Source organism: Typopeltis vanoorti, chromosome 5 (assembly GCF_054136105.1).
Source record: "Typopeltis vanoorti isolate ZY-2024b chromosome 5, IOZ_Tvanoo_1.0, whole genome shotgun sequence".
Classification (NCBI taxonomy): Eukaryota; Metazoa; Arthropoda; class Arachnida; order Uropygi; family Thelyphonidae; genus Typopeltis; species Typopeltis vanoorti.
In genome coordinates this window covers 2,340,712-2,347,700 of record NC_143553.1, presented here as the reverse complement: position 1 = coordinate 2,347,700, position 6,989 = coordinate 2,340,712, and positions in this window count along the sequence as shown.

Here is a 6,989-nt window from a genome sequence, read left to right as displayed (position 1 = left end):
TGATCTATGCCAACACCATCTACTGTGCACCACCACCACTAGTATTTTCACCGACAATCACAAACATCTATGCCCACGGTGGGATTCGAACCTGCAGCCTTTTGGCTGAGAGCAGATACGCTAACCACTCGGCCAACCAGGCCTACACACGTTGTAATATTTAACATTTGTAACATTGTAACACTTTGTTACAATATTTATGCAATACAATAAAATGATACATTAATGAAAATTTATTTATTCACACATTATTAATATGTGAAATCCAAACAAATGTAATTTAAATTATCAAATGAAAATACTTTATTCCTTAGAACAATATAACATTACATTTCAGTTTTTATATAACATTAATTCATTTTTGAAAGCATGTGTAGTCCTGTGGAAATAACGTTTCATCCAAAGCGCTAGGCGGCTCAAAGAAAGACCGTTTGAAGTTCGATTCTAGTTGCGAAACAGAGAACTTTTTTACAACTCTTTCTTTGACCAGTTTGACAGTTAGTTGCTCTCTGGCATGGAGAAGCAGATTTCTTTCTCTAGAAAGTCGAGTTTTTCATTCCTTAAACACAAGACAATCGACTGTATGATTCACACAATTTGAGACAATAATATGTAATGCCAGTGTTCATGACATGGCGGCTGCTGAGTGCAGTATTCTCCTTCCTGGGTTACAGTTAAAATCAATAAACTTGGTTCAGCTATTTTATGGTTACAGCCAAGCTTCCTGTCTCTTCAAAAGTCAGTTGGGGCTAAATAGCCTTGCATTCTTTCTTTGAGGAAAAAATGTATTAGCGGGTTTGTTTGTCTATTTATATATTATTTATTATTAAGCATTTCAAAAATACTAATTTTAGAAATAAGATTCTAAGAAAAATACTGTGATTGGGGAGTCATATATTTTGCAAAAATTTGTCAAAACCAGCAAATGGGATCTCATGCAAATTTTTGTTTGCCATAGCTGTGCAATATGAAAATTCCAAAAACGGTTGTAGTTATATTTAGCAAATAGTTCAATCTTCACTAGTAGCCAATCAGAGATAGTTTGCCCAAGACTATCACTAATTTAAGTGGCATGCAGTGAAGAGACGGCTAACAGTGCCACCATTTTCTGATCCCCAACACAATATTTGTAAAATCTGAAATAGCGTGGATTCTATGGTATTAATATTATTATTAAAAGAGACTCCAGGAATCATCACAGAAAGCCACATTTTACCAAGACCTGCTGTCATATCTGTTTGTCAACTCATTCACACTACTAACACTCACCACATCCAATGCCAATCCATTCCAATGCGTCTCCAACCAACAGGTCGCAGGTTCGAATCCAGCTGTGGGCATGGATGTTTGTGATTGTCTTACCTTATGAATTGCTATATAACCTTTGACATGGTGCAGTATGAACTTTGTTATCCTCACATCATTAATGCCATTTCAATCATTCTCTCTATGAGAGAAAATCAAGCTCTCAATCCTTTCTTGATCCATTCATTTTCAACTGCAAAGAATGTCCTGTCACAGCCTTGAATAAATGAATAATTCGATTTACTGATATCCTGTGTGAACTATTCAGAAGTTTGTAAGTTTCAGTGATATCATGTCTCTTTATCTTGTTTATTGGTGTGGGTAATCGACAAGTTCTCAATTTGTCTTCCTATTCTACATTCCACAATCCCAACATCATCTTTCCCATTCTCCTTTGCCGTCTCTCTCTCTCTCTCTCTTTGCTGTATTAGAATCACAACGGAAACCATGAGACCACACCTGCACAAAAGAGTCTAATATGGCTAGGCTGACCATATGTACCGTTTTTTCATATTTTCCGGTCGTCCCGTCGTTTTTTTAATAATAATTTCAATTTTGTCCCGTTTTAAATAAAAACTATAAATATAATTTAATATTAGTCAATCATAAATTATTTTCATAACCTATAATCGTATATCAATATCATGGATACCAGTAATTTGTATAACCATGGAGTTTCATTGCTAGATACTTGATATCGATATCTGTAGTGATTTATTCAGAGAAAATAAAAAATACATGTTGGCAATACTTGCGCGTCTCAGACTCGGCGTCTGTTCTGCTGTAGCGTTAGTTTTTGTTTTGCAAGGATGCTAACCGGTGGGCTTTGTTATTCATTGTGGCGGTTTAGATTTCATATATATTTTTTAAAGTTTTTAGTCTTATTTTTTAAGGTTTTAAGTCTCTCCTTGCAATATCAAAGAGACGAAACTGCAGTTTTAATGACGATCTTTAGAAAGAATTCAAATTTATTAAACTGGACAAGCTGTGTAGCGATGGAAGAAATGTGCTATGCCAACATTACTGAAATGTCCATTTCTCCGTTGCTCATGGAGGCAGAACTGACATATCAACCAACATCTCTGTAACCAGAAACATAAGGATGCTGAAAAGACGTTGGCTTCAGTTAAAAACATCAGCTTGTTTATGAGACGTGATGGTTATAGTGAAAGCGATAAAATTGCAGCGAGTGAAGCTCCTGTTGTTTATCATACTGTGCGTCAAGGCCAAAGTTTTCGCGCAAATGACTGCTTGTTGCCATTTATAAATAAAATTTATAGACCAAAATTTTCTTCAGCACGTAACAAATCATGAACAAGTAGCCATGGATATTGAAAATCTTGTAAAGAATTTAGAGTTCAGAAAAAGTGAAGTGTTTGTAACTACTGATGTCAAAAAACAACTGAAAGTGTTAGTAGATTCAGGAGAAATTAATGAGGTTAAGGTTTTTGATGTAGTTGAGAGTTTCTATAAAACCAGCTTAGAATATATCAACAAGTGGAGGTGCAGTTTATGAAACACTGAGAAGTTCAAGTGCGTGTTAATAAGGAAGACACCTGAACGGAAAGAAATACAGGACAACATGAACGAGGAACTCGTCACACGCACAGAAACAGAAGAAATTCGTGTATTCGATCAGTGGACCCTCATAATATCTATAATTGTGAGGCAGTTGGATACATGGAATAAAGAAAACATTCCTCTATTCTAATAAATCGGATTTTTTACTGAAATGAGCGAAAAAAACCTAGACTTTTAAGACACTTGTAATATTGTAGAGTTTATTCTTTGTCTTCCAGGAAGTACAGAACCTGTTGAGAGAATATTTTCTGATATGAACAGTATGTGGTCAAAGGAGAAATCTAGATTAAGTGTTGAGACAAAGAGGGCTATGTTAGTTGTAAGACAAAACTGTGTCGTGGAGTATGAGAAGTTTTATGATAAGGGCATGAAAGAATCGCAATTTGCGGCGTAAGATCACTTCATCAGAGAAATATTCATTTCAAGATCGTGGTGAAATAATCTCCCCTCTACGTCTACCTAAATGTTTGTATAGGTTCTGTCAATGAAGAATAATTGTAAGCATGTTTATGTAGTAAAGTTTTTTTTTTATCGTCTTACCTTTTCACGAATATACAGGGTGTCCCAAAATTCACGCAAGATTTAAATTTAGCGCCATTTGTGTGGTAAAGTGTTGCCAATGAGAAAAAAAAAAGACAGCGTGACAGCTGACAGTTCAGGGTTATTAAAAATGGAGTGCTACACGAAAGAACAACGCATTTTGATTGTTGAGCAATATTTTAAAAATAATGAAGGTGTGGCCGCTACAGTTCGCAATTTTCGTACAAAATATGGTCGGAATAGTGATTTAACTTCATTAACTGTCAAAAGATAAATTAAAAAATTCAAGGAAACTGGATCAATTAGTGATCTTATACACTCTGGCCGTCCTTCCACAAGTCGTTCAACAGAAAACATCGAAGCAGTTCGTGAGAGTGTTGTTGAGAGTCCAGGAACATCAATTCGGCACCGTGGTCTTGAATTGGGAATTTCGAGAAGCTCTCTACAGCGTATTCTCACGAAAGATTTGCATCTTTATGCTTAGAAAGTTCAATTGACTCAAGAACTGAAGCCTACTGACCACACAGCGAAGGGAGTTCGTTGAATGGATTATGGAACAACAAGTGGATGCTTATTTTTCGAACAAAATCATCTTCAGCGATGAGGCTCACTTTCATCTTGATGGCTTCGTTAATCGAACAAAATTGTCGCATTTGGGGTTCAGAAAATCCACGAGTGATTGTTGAGAAACAAATGCATCAACCACGTGTCACTGTTTGGTGCGGATTTTGGGCTGGAGGCATCATCGGTTCATTCTTCTTCGAAAATGCGGCTGGTAAGGCAATAACAGTTAATGGTGCTTGCTATCGCGACATGATAATCCAGTTTTTTGCGCCTAAATTGCAAGATATGGATGTGGACGACATGTGGTTTCAACAAGACGGTGCCGCATGCCATACAGTCCGAGAAACAATTCAATTACTGCAGAGTCATTTCCTGGTCGTTTAATTGCCTGATTTGGTGATCAGAATTGGCCACCCAGATCATGCGACTAAACGCCGTTGGACTTTTTCTTTGGGGTTTTTTGACGTCTAAGGTTTATGCCAACAAGCTCACAACCACCCACGCCTTGAAGGAGGAAATTGAGCGCTGTATCAACGAAATTCAGCCACATTTATGCAAAACGCGCATGGAAAATTTCGACAAAAGAGTGCGTATGTGCCAGCAAAGCCGTGGAGGCCATTTACCCGATACGCTATTCCATGCATAACCCTATACTGTATACTTTATGAATCAATAAGAAATTACAATTTTTAATTAAAAACCTGTGTTTTCTATCAAAATTTCTTCTTGTGTGAATTTTGGTACACCCTGTAGAATATTACATAACCCACGTCCCATTTTTGTCATCGCAATGTCCCGTTTTTGTCTCAAAGAAATATGGTCAGCCTAAATAAATATATGGCCATTGAATTTCATCTTCTTATATGTTAAAACACCAAGATCCCTGAACTGATCAGTTTCTTCTAGCATAATCCCGTCATTCTAATATGACATTAGATAACTCATCACAACAAAGTGCATGACTATATTTAGTTAACAGTGAACTGATAGCCATTTTCACATGCCCACAGTTCCAGCCTATTGAAATCATTCTGAAAGTACTGCATATAATAAGCAGGATTCCATATTATCCTGCTTATCTTCCCATCAATGCGAGCTCAATGTTCATATACTGTTTAATAGATTTAGCAAAATGAGCGCTCATTAGATGAACAATCTTTTCTGCATCTGTCACCCACATACCATTTCCACTGTAGAGTTTTCATATTCATTCATTATTTTATTTGAAGCATTGTGACAGATCTGCTTTGGGTTGTATTTATCTTTCAAAGCAAATTTTTCTTACTCGGATTTAGCTGTAACTCTTCTGGTCTACTCCTTATAACATTCATAATTGGCATCGCTTTGCAGATAACATTCCTTCCACATCATGTTTTTTTTACGAATCTCATGCTTAATAAGATCACACCCACTTCACTCCTACCTTATTCTTTGAACTGTACGGATATATTCCGATATTACTTCAAGTATTTCTAATACTAGAAGTAATTAATATGTTCATAAGGCATTAATAAGGCCGCATTTGGACTATTGTGCACAGATCTGGTCGCCATGATTTCTTGATGATGCAGAAGTGGTGGAGAGGATTCAGAAGCAGATTACAAAGATTGTTGCAGGTCTGTGGGATGTTCCCTATGAGGATAGATTGATGATCTGTGGGCTCCAAAAACTAGCTGATAGACGTAGGAGAGGAGATATGATAGAGGTATTTAAATTGTTAAAGGGATTTTACAGGATTGATACTGATGATATTCTTAAGACCAGTGCAGGATGTGAGAGAACGAGGGGTCATCGCTGGAGATTGTGTAAGAGTGTGGTTAACAAGGGTGTTAGGACTAGATTTTTTACTTGGAGGGTTGTGAATGGGTGGAATGCTTTGCCAGAGGTGGTTGTGAATGCTTCAACTGTGAATGAATTTAAGGAGAATTATGACAGGTATTGTGTAAATAATGGTTAGTGTGTCAATGTCGGGTCTCCCGCGATGTCTTTTGACTCCATGGAGACACCGTTAAAATAATATCTTTCGTATCCAATTCAACAACTGATATCATGGAGCAGAATCCAGCAGACCTTAGTTGGTAATATTTTCATGCTTTGTAATTCAGCATGTACCTTTTACTGAATTAAAATTTATAAATGTAGCCACTTCATGATCACTGCAAACATCTGGGGGCAGAATAGTTAGGTTTTTAATTGAATCCTTCTCTGACAATGTAATCTGACTTAGAACTCTGACCTTGAGTTTCTTCTGTCATATGCTGATTGATGAATTTGTCTTGATGGTTCAATAAACTTGATTTCATTCTTCTCCTGAAATTTCAGTGCTAAAAAATCAATGTTTGGTCTATTGGTAAAGCCTCTGCTACTAACGGCTCGCAAAAAGTTAAGCAAGTTTGAGCGCGGTTAGTAGTTGGAAGGAGTCCATTGTTCGATGCTGTTGGCACACTCTCCCCCGATGAGTCTTTGGACTCTCTGGAGGTGTCACAATAATATTTGGATAATTAAAGTCCCCCCCGATTACAATTACCAATTTCGCACCTATCTTTACTTGGTAATACATTTCGTCGTCACCAGCAACCGATCCACTAGGTCTGTGACAACACTCTCACTATATGTATTTGAACTTATTAGACTCCACCTCGCACCAGATGGCTTTAAACTCGCTGCCACATGAAAAACTGTTACTAGTGTTGCAGTCACAGGTCTCAACACTGGATTTGTCATCCTATATTATTAGCAGCATGCCCCCTCTTCTCTTATCACTGGATACCAGTTAGTATCTCTGCTTCTGAAAGACAAGTCTCACTAGTTTCTACAAACCATTCTAATGTTTCTTATATTCATGGCATTCATGTACAAACATAAGTTACCTGCATGCTTTTTTGGATACTCTTTTCTGTATTCTGCATGACACAGTTGGACAACCAACATGTAGATCTTTATGCTTATCTAGTGCCTTATTTATGCAAACATCCTTCTATATGCTTGATAGGTCCGAA